Here is a 10,952-nt window from a genome sequence, read left to right on the forward strand (position 1 = left end):
ATTTCTCGTTTTTTAGATAACATATAAACGTGAAAGTTGTTAGGTGAATAAACCAAGACATACTCTTTTAATTTGTGTTGATTTGGTATTTTTATTGTAAAAAATGAATTGCTGAGAATTGGTACAAAATAGTAAAGTTTAAGTTAGCGCTACATTAATGTAATGCCTACTTTAGACTGGCAATTAATCCATTCGGGTAGGTGAGGCATCATGCTTTCCAACGATAGGAATATTGTTAAAATCCGAGCAGAAATGAGAAAGCTACAGCATATTGGTGGAGGCAGTATTCATCGATCACATGAAACTGTGGGCGGCTTATACTGAACCACGATCGAATCGCCTTGAAAAATGCATTGGAAAAAAGCTTCGTCGAGCGGTTACGTTTGAACAACGATTGCTCGTTTTGTAGATAACATATAAACGTGAAAGTTGTTAGGTTAATAAAGCAAAACATACTCTTTTAATTTGTGTTGGCTTGGTATTTTTATTGTAAAAATTGAATTGCTGAGAATTGTTACAAAATAGTAAAGTTTAAGTTAGCGCTACATAAATATTATGCCTACTTTAGATTGGCAATTAATCCATTCGGGTAGATGAAGCATAATGCCATCCAACGATAGTAAAATTGTTAAAATCCGAGCAGAAATGAGAAAGCTACAGCATATTTGGTGGAGGCACTATTCACCGATCGCATCAAACTGTGGGCGACTTGTAATGAACACTCGAAACTGATCGCTTTGTGTTTGCATTGTTTTGGTAAAAAGCTTCGTCGAGCGGTTACGTTTGAACAACGATTGCTCGTTTTGTGGATTAGATATAAATGTGAAAGTTAACATATGAATAAATCAAGACATACTCTTTTAATTTGTGTTAGTTTGGTATTTTTATTGTAATAAATGAATTGCTGAGAATTGGTACAAAATAGTAAAGTTTAAGTTAGCGCTACATAAATGTAATGCCTACTTTAGATTGGCAATTAATCCATTCGAGTAGATGAAGCATAATGCCATCCAACGATAGTAAAATTGTTAAAATCCGAGCAGAAATAAGAAAGCTACAGCATATTTGGTGGAGGCAGTATTGATCGATCGCATGAAACTGTGGGCGGCTTATACTGAACCACGATTGCTCGTTTTGTAGATAACATATAAACGTGAAAGTTGTTACGTTAATAAAGCAAGTATTTTTATTGTAAAAATTCAAATTGGTACAAAATAGTAACAGTTTAAGTTAGCGCTAGATCAATAATAATGCCTACAAATATTTAAAACTCAATAGGCTTTCCGCTTTTACTTCTATTCCGCGTTTTTGCACCCTTCCTACAAGTAGTTGCGTTTTTTTGCATGACGTCACAGATTTTTGTGACGTCACTAACCAAGGCGGCCGATCCTAAACCAGCACCAAAAATTGATAGGTGGCTAATGTTATTTGTTTTAATGTGCTCTAGATTAAATGTGCTCTATATCTCTTTAAAATGATAGTTTTGTAGCGGCACAATTTTGAAAATCTGAATTGCCAAAAGCTGATCACATTGCAAAAATCACAATTTTTTATTTGTGGAACCAGTGTTCAGAGTTGCCAGAACCTTGAAAATTTTCAGCTGCCAAATATTTTGAAAGGAGACACAGCATAAAGGTATTTTACCTACATTTAAAATGACCAGAACATAAAATGACCAATGATAATCTCAAAATCACCAGACACTTCAGTACTCCAAATTATAATTGACAATGAAATTATACAAAAAAGTAAAATCTTTTTCATATCTTGGTCATTTAATAACTGAAGAAGGGAGGTGTGACCATGAAATTCTTAGACGGATAGAAATTGCAAGAACTACATTTGGAAAAATGGAAAATATTTTAACCAATCAACGTTTAAATTTATCAGTTCGTCTCAGGATCTTAAAATGCTATATCTGGTCGACCCTATTATACAATTCTGAAACTTGGACAATGTCACAAAAAATGGAGAAACGGATCGATGCCTTCGAGCTCTGGACACACAGGCAAATGTTAAAAATTTCATGGAAACAAAAGATCACTAACGATGAAGTACTCTCCAAATTCAATTCAAGCAAAATGCTCTTACAAACAGTCAAAAGAAGAAAATTGAAGTATTTTGGACACACAATAAGGCAAAATTCATTACAAAGATCATTAATAGAAGGGAAGATAAACGGTAAAAGAAGTAAAGGCAGACCAAGAATGATTTGGACAACAAACATCACAAAATGGACAAAATTAACTTATGAATGTGCAGTACGCACAGCTCATGGTCGAGAACAATGGTGCATTGTATCCAACCCTCCATACGAGGAAGGAACAAAATGATGATGATGATGTTATCTAGTCTTGATGGCTGCCATGTCATCTGATTGTTTTTATCGCTCTGAATACTTTCAATTCTTCTAACTTGTAACACTACCGTACCATTGTCTGTAAACTTGTAACAGTAGATAGCCTATTTAGTGAGAGTTTAATCTGACGACATCCAAAGTGGCTCTCTGTGACCTTTGTGCATTTGCAGTTTGTGTATTATTTCGTTGTTTTGTTTTGGATATGGACAGCTTTGTCTGATGCAAATAAATATTATTATATTATTATTTGTTATTAATTCAAAATTATAAACTCATATTCGGGAAATTGAGAAATAGCCTAATTATCTTGGCTAACTCTAACCAATTTAGTTTATCCACCGGTGTCAGAAAAGCGACATTCTCCACTGCAGGGATGGAGGAACCACGTGGGCATCGTGGGCCTGGGCCCACCTACTTTATTTTCTGGGTGGGCCTGGCCCACCCAGTTTTAAAAGCCAAATTTCTTTGAAAAGGTAGCGAAAACGGCAAATTAGAGAAAAAGTTCCCAAAAAAAGCTCTTCACTTGTTTAATACACCTTAGTTTGATTAGCCTACACAGGCCAACAAAAAATTTTGGGACAAAAGGTGAGAGTCATTTTAGAGTATTTCAGGGCCCCTGATTCCAAAAATGCACTTAGTTTTTTTTGAATTTTCGAAACTACCAGGAATTGAATTTGGAACCAAGATTACGTTCTTCCGTAACAAGGATAAAATTTCAAGCAGCTATACTTTACTGAAGAACATAACTTTGTATTCTGTAATTACATAAATGGCCTTCGTACCTTGATGGGTGTTGCTCAGTATAGTAAGCCTACCATAATAAAGAATTGCGTTTGTTTATCGATGGCTTTGTTTTGCTTATTCGTCTAGTTTGTTAAGCAAAACAATGTATGTATTTTGTTTGTACGGTACTTAGTAGCTTAGTTAGTAAGTCTGATATTGTTGAAGTCAACAAATATACTGTATTAAGGCAAAGCACAAGTTGTTTATTCTACATCTTGTATCCTAAGGCTTGCTTCACGTCGTATTTTGATTGTTAGGCCTACTAGGCCAGTAAACGTTAAATAGCCGTTCGTTTGGGTTGTAATCAACGTGATTGGTTTCAAATAGCGTTTATACAACTCAGAAATGTGCTTGGGATTACTTTCAGTTTTGTCTATGTAATAAACCACACGACGTTAAATCTATAGGGGCTCAAATTGCAAAAAAAATGTTTTTGCGGTAGGCTAGGCTATCTCAAAAACTAGAGCCAATTCGAAAAAACAAGTGCATTTTCGGAATCAGGGGCCTCGAAATACCCTAAAATGACTCTCATATGCCGTGCCTTTTTAACAAAAATTTTTTTTTGGTTACCTGTGTTATCTTTGATAGCTCAATGATGAAATCTAATCTTCAAACTTTTCTGTTGAGCCCACTATTGATGGGCAGCACGTGTGGGCGTGGTTGCGTGTGATTGGTGGAGTAATCTATAAATCAATCTAATTACTCTCTAATGTTAAAACAATGATATCATTACATATTATGCAGATTGCAGTGCATGCACGATTGCATGTAGGCCTGCTGTATAATGCTGCAGATTATTTCTCCCAGGTTGGTATTTTAACTGTGTGTGTATTTTTGCCTTTGTATTTGTGTGTAAATTGCCATATTTTGTACAGCGCTATAGAGCAATTTAACGATTTTGTAATTTGTTTGGCCAAATCGGGCCCAAAAACGGAAATTTTATCCTGGTTGGCACAAAAGGCAATCATGAAAACACATTGTATAAACGATTGGAAGTATTAGGTATGCAGCAATGTTATGGGGGGTCTGGGGGGCTTCGCCCCTCAGAAGTTTGATTAACTTTGACTGCCACGCTTTTGGGCCCACCTACTTTTAAAATGGTTCCTCCATCCCTGTTCTCCAGTCGTAAATTTAACTTCTCGTTGTAGATTCGTTCAGTCTGTTCTCTTTGAAAGTCTATCTCTGAGTGTTTTATTTTCCAATTCCCGCTTATTTCATAATATAGGCCAGTGCCTTTTTATCATATGGTGGGAGTTATGAAAGCGAAACGGTTACACAGTTATGTCGCTTTAGAAATACGGATGTGGTGAGCTAAATTCCGTGAGAGTGGCATTTGTTAACAAGAAGCGTGATCTAAATTCCGTGAGAGCAGAATTTTGATTTTGAATTTGCAGAGTTGAAGTGCATCTGCAAGTTACAATTCTGATAAGTTTCGCCTAAATGTTCTCTTGCTTTAATTTTTTTAGTTAAAAACATGGTAACTTACTGTACATGTTACACGCTTAGAAAAACAGATTTCGTTCATAAAAGGTCACTTAGCCTACTTTCCAAAAACATTTGTAAATCTTTCATTGAGAAATATAGTAGGCTAACCTGCAAACGTTGTGTAGCCTAGGCCTATTACTTGTCAGCTGCAGCTCGGTTTTATAGAACCAGTGAACTAACCAACTCTTGTCTAAGAGATTGATTACTGATGCCTGATAGTTTGATTAAATTGATTAAATCTTTATCCCAGAGATGGGAAAGCTTCTTTGAGAGGTTAATCCTGGTAGGAGAAGGTGGGGTTAGTTGAGTCAGTGGGTTAGTTGAGTCACCTTTGTTTTCTGACTAACCAAGCATGACTTCGTGAAGATTAATTGCTTGAAATAATAAGCATTATGAGTAACTGCGTCCATCTTGTTTTAGCAGCTGTGTAAGTTATACAGGTTATACAGTCAGCAAAATGCCATTTTTTGGACTAAAAAGTAAATATTTTTTGCTCAAAGTTGATTGGGATGCTGAAGCTATGATAGGCGTAGGCCTAAGCGAAGATAGCGTTAAAGTTTCGTATAGTTTATAGCTATCTTACACGCAGTGCATTTGTGTAAGACTGATAAAGCTTTACGTATAGATAATACGTTCAATAATTGTCACGAGGAAGGATTGGGGTTGGTTGAGTCAATAGCTGCGGGGCTAGTTGAGGCAGTGACTCAACTAACCCTACCTCAAGTTGCAGGCTGCTGAAATATTACTTAGCCTAACTGCATTTGAATTGCTAAACGCGCATCATTAAATCAGTTACTTGGACAAAATGAGCTATTATTTGATTAATTAATTATGTATTACTTTTCTGTTTAGTTTTAAAATGTTTTCAAATTAAGTCTTGAAAATCCCGAAAAAAAAACTTAGAAAAACTGGTCGTGGACGATGGACTATGGATACTTTTGAAGCTGGTTTGAAGTTAGTGGAAGATGGATCGTCGTTAAGATTATAAGAAAGGCAGCAGGATGAGTTAGTGTGGACAAAAGAAACGTTTCGTAGATATATGAAGAAGGTAAATGAAACTGGAGCTGATGCTAAGTCTATCAAGTTGAGTCTATTGTTTCTAGGAATAGAGGAGATTTGGTCACTATGATCGGCACCATCAACGTTCTGGGAACTGCTCGATTCGTTGTTTCTGCACTGGATGCAACTCGTGCTGTCCCAGTGGAAGTAGTAGTCCTACATGTTTCCAATGCAATAGTTGGGCACATTTGGCGTGCACCGAAAACAGTGCAGTTTTTATATGTCCCACTCGTGATTAATTCAGAGGTGGAGAACCTGCGGCCCCGCGGGTAAAATTTGGTTCGCGAAGCAATATAATGTGGCCAGTGGGAGCATAAAAAGTATTAGGCTAGATTTCACTTCACTTTTGATAAAACGTATGAAATTTGGGTCTGGGCGGTATGAAGACATTTTTTTCAGAGAAATGGCATGAAGTTGGGCAAAATCGAGGGAAATTTGAGCCTGGTAGGGGTGAAGACCTTTTCCTTTTTAATTTTTTTAGAGAAACGACATGAAGTCGGGCAAAATCGAGGAAAATTTGGGTCTGGTGGCAGTGAAGCTCTTTTTTTAGGAAAAGACTGTAGAAACGGGCGAATTTGGAGCCGTGTGGCCCGCCTGGTATTTTTAATATTTCCTGTGGCCCACAGTACAAACTAGGTTATTTCCCATTCCTGGATACAATAAACGTTCATTGATGGTATAAATCAAAGGTGCCAGATGGGGGCGGTGCCCAATAGCCCCCAAAAATGATGCATCTCATGAATTCTATTGCGTCTCAACTAACCCCACTCACTGACTCAACTAACCCTGCCTGCGGGGTTGGTTGAGTCAAACGGTGCTCTGTGTTCGAAGTAATAAAAATGGCAATTAAACGTGAGATAGCTTTTTGATAAATGGGTAGTAGCAAGCATACTTCTTTACCTTTGTTTCACTTTGAGTTTCATAGGTGTAGGCTATCTACAATAAGTAAAAAAATATAAGGAAAAATCTGAAACATGACTCAACTAACCCCACCTTCCCCTACTTTTGCATACTTGTGGAAGCTTTGAGAGGATAAAAAATTTTATTTCGTCTGTTGTGAGAATAGTAGCCTACGGTACAATTGTAGGCTACACAATATGAATAAAATAGCACCATAGCGATCTAGATACCACAACAAACAGGAAGCAACGAAAGACTATATCAGTCATCGAGTCAGCTGCTTCCCTGTTCCTAATGTGACAAATGTCAAGCATCGGAAAATTAGGCTACGGTACGTTGAAACAAGTTAGCCTGATTTTTAGTAAAAATTAAAAAAAAGTCATGTGCTGCTGCGATCCAGTGAAGTCCTGTGACTTTATTCAAATAGAAACTTTATTTCGGGTGTTTAAAAATAATACCGTCAGCCAGGGCTACTTTGAACGGTAGTCTAACTTTGAACACTAATTTAAAAATCCGTTTACCCATTGTATTAAGGCCTGTAAAAGGCACACTTTTAATTGGATTTCGCGGAAAACTTCATCATTGTCCTTTCCGAAAATGGCAAAATAATTGTATTGTTGACAATAAAAACTGCTTTGAGAGTATTTTCTGAAAATTTAAATTTTTTGCCACCAACCAGATAACAGTTTTAAGTAGGCTGGAAACTTTTATGCAGATCTTGGAAAGTAAAAGAGCTTTTGACCCAGTTTTTTTAGAAAAAGATTTCAATTTCATTAGCATGTCGAGGATAATTGAAAACTGGATTTAAGTTGAGGATATCGCTCATAGCCTAATTACGAAAGTTTTAGATAGCATCACCTTTTTAGTTTAGGTTTCACAGTGTTCAAAGTAGCCCGCACATTTTCTTTAGGCTACACCACTGTGATTTAGTGATGTTCAAAGTAGCCCTAATATCAGTGACGATCGGTGAAGAAAAGCAAGGAAAGCAGTGCTTACCTGAGCGAAAACTATGCAAAATATAATGACTGAATTCTAGGTTTAACTTCTTATTATTTTTATCACGTCCATTTTAACTTGAAAATTAGCCCCAGATTCAAAAATGTCAAAAAACGTCTTCGTTTTATCCAATCCTCAGTCGTTTTGCAAAACGTCACCAGCTGCTTAGCCAATCAGATGTGTTATGGTGAAACTTGCTTTCCCAGTGACGTCAATGCGAACATTCGCTAGAGCGGCTAGACTAACTCGTCAGAATGGTCTCTCGTTACGGTACACAGCACAGCATCATAATGCCGAAAAGATTGTTGCTGTTTTTTGATGTCTCCTCGCCATGTACTTTAGCCTACTAGCTTTCATAGTCATGCCTTTGCCCTTTTTACTGCGTTGATATAACGTTACTTCGCCAATGAACGTTCAGGTGCGGATGCAATATTTAGTTCGTTAAGCTTCTATACGCAGGAGGCAAACTTATCCAGCTTTTTGTACAAATTGCTTGCGGTTGTAATTTTTAGGCTTAAGTGTTAGTTTTTGTAGTGTAGGCCTAACTGAATATCTGAGAATGAACATTCATGACGAATTAAATATTTAGACAACTATTATTCCATGTCTAACACTGGATTTTGGTCATGCAACGTTAAAATTAAGATTGTTCATGACTTCTAAACATTAAATGGATGTATGATCACGACATAGGCGAAGCACAATTTGACAGATTTTGATTTTTGATTTGTTTTGGAAATGCTCTCAGAGCGCACCAAATTGGAAGTGTTTTTCAAAAATTTCTGGGGGAGGCCCCCCAGACCCCCGCTGGAAGTGTTGCCTTCGGCAACACACCTTCGGGCTTTGCCCGACGGTTACGCCCTTCGTGCCTACTACCTTGCTGCAGCATATTTCCAAGTTGCTTTCCAAACGGTTTAAGCCACCGAACGTCACTGCCTAATATGTTGCTGTATTGAGGTTATTCGTTTGCGCCATGTTTCCCATGCACATGGCATGAACTGTTGTGTTTGTTGTCATTTCAGTTCACCCTTTTTACATTTTGTACAATACCATTGAGTGGGCTGGTGTTTAGATCGCTGTAGCCTATACAACTGCTTTTTCCACGTGATTAAATTTAATACCACTTGCCCCGTGATTTATTAAACCTTGCTAGAAAAGTAGTAATTATTGCTTCATAGGTAGTAATTATGTAGCGATCCATTATTTCGTCATATAAGTTTTCTTTTCTTATACTAAAGTGAACTACTTTAACCTAAATTTATTTCCTAATGTTTCTGTAATTTTCCATGCACTCTGCTCCCGAAGTAAATAAGAAAAAGGGAACTGACAATAAAATGATTTGTTCGCATTTGGCGAGAGCACAGTCAGACCAGTTCAGCTCCGTTTAGAAAACATCAAATGTTAAAATATATTAATTCGTGGTAATAATGTTCTGCAGTTTCACTATTCTGTAATGTTTAAATTCAATTTGTGTTATAGACCTACAATATTATGAACACCTTCTGATAACTTAAAATTATAATTCGAGTACCGGTAATAATTGTGTGAAAATAGTTAATGGAGTCAGATAGCTAAATTAGATAAGTTAGATAGAATATTTATCAGGTTGTCAGACAGCCTTAATATTAAAATTCAAATATAAACAAACCATGAAACTTTTTTAAATAGCAAAACTTGTTCAAAATAATGCTACGTGACATATAAGATTGAACAAATGCTCAATTAGGGCCTAAAATATGCACAATAAGTGAGTGTTCAAAGTTAGAATACCCCAACCCTAACTTGGAACACCCACAAATTTGGCGGGAAAAGCCCCAAAATTTTACTTGTTTAAAAATTGCTTACACCTCCTTGAGCATCTACACAGTACACACAGCCTCAATTTTGGCTAAATCTGAGCTTTCTAATTTAAAAACGAGTGAAAATACAAGCAAATAAGTGCAAAAAGTGTTCAAAGTAGGCTAGCCCTGGTTGACGGTAGTGAAAAAGAAAATTTTAGAAATCAATAAACTCTTACAGCAAGGGCGTTTAAACTTTATAGTGCAACCAATAAGAGTTCACGCCAATAAATAGTACAAGCAAAAGCATTTTTAGTAGGCTACACTAGGCTATAACAAAAATAATCACAATTTAAAAAAAGGTGCAATAGGCCAGTGCCGGTCTTAGGGTATTTCGAGCCCTGTGCGGAATATGTTTTGCGGACCCCAATGACAATGATCCAATTGAGTAGCGTAGCTAGGTATTTTGAAAGGGGAGGGGCAGTGATGGGCATTATCGGCGATAATTTATCGGCGATAATTTATCGGCGATAATTTATCGGCGATAATTATCGGCGATGAATTTTTATCGTTTATCGTTATCGCTTAATTATTTTTTCAGTTATCGTTTATCGTTATCGCCAAAGGCAATATTTGATTATCGCCGATAATTAATCGCCGATAAATTTTAAGTGGAAAAGTAGAAAGACCATGAAAAGTAATATTTTTACTAGCCACCTAGTTCATGAAATTAAAATTAAAACCAGTTCTTCTTCAGTGCCTGAAGTGTGTGTGCACAGGTCGTTGTCATGGGAGGGGAACGCCCCCTGCAGCGACGGCCCTGACCAGGGGCGTTGACAGGGGGGTCTAGGTGGTACTTTTGGACCCGGGCCCGGAATATTTAGGGGGCCCGGATTTAAAAGATTCCCCGCGACTTCAAACATTATCAAGATCTTAATATAATCAGATCTAAAGGAATTGCCATCAGAGGTTAAAACAGCCACTTCAGCCGTCAGATGGTAAAGTACCGGGCCCCCTTCCGGGTATAGTGATTTCCCTAACCACAATTTTTTTTTCAAAAACACAAAATATTTTTCTTCACCTACTCTTTAATTCTGAATATATATATTTTTTGGTGGTAATCACTTCTAGCTACTTGCAAATCATAGCCATAGGAGGTGGGCGGGCAGGGGGGCGGTTGCTCCCCCGCTGAAAAAAAATGTCGCAAATTTGGGCAAAAATGTCAAGTTATTTGAGCAAATCAATCTTATCACAATGTTTCGATGCCTCACCAGTTAAAAAACTTTACATAATTGTTGAAATTTAAGAGATACATTAATATTATCCAATGAATGTAAATGTATTATCACTGACTTTGAAAACTGTTGCATGTGGTATTGCAATCTGGGCAGAATAAGTTTAGATTCGACAACTGCAAAATAGAACACTCTGTAAAAATACAGTTGGGAAACAGAAGTAAGCTTATTACTGATATTCACTAACATGTAGGGCTGTAGGCTGCATTTCTTCATGGATAAGATTTAAAAGCGTAGGCTACTGTGTACTGGTAACTTTACGAGGTTTTTTGTTTTTTCTCAATATCCTACTAATGT

Source organism: Aplidium turbinatum, chromosome 8 (genome assembly GCF_918807975.1).
Source record: "Aplidium turbinatum chromosome 8, kaAplTurb1.1, whole genome shotgun sequence".
In the NCBI taxonomy this organism is placed as follows: domain Eukaryota; kingdom Metazoa; phylum Chordata; class Ascidiacea; order Aplousobranchia; family Polyclinidae; genus Aplidium; species Aplidium turbinatum.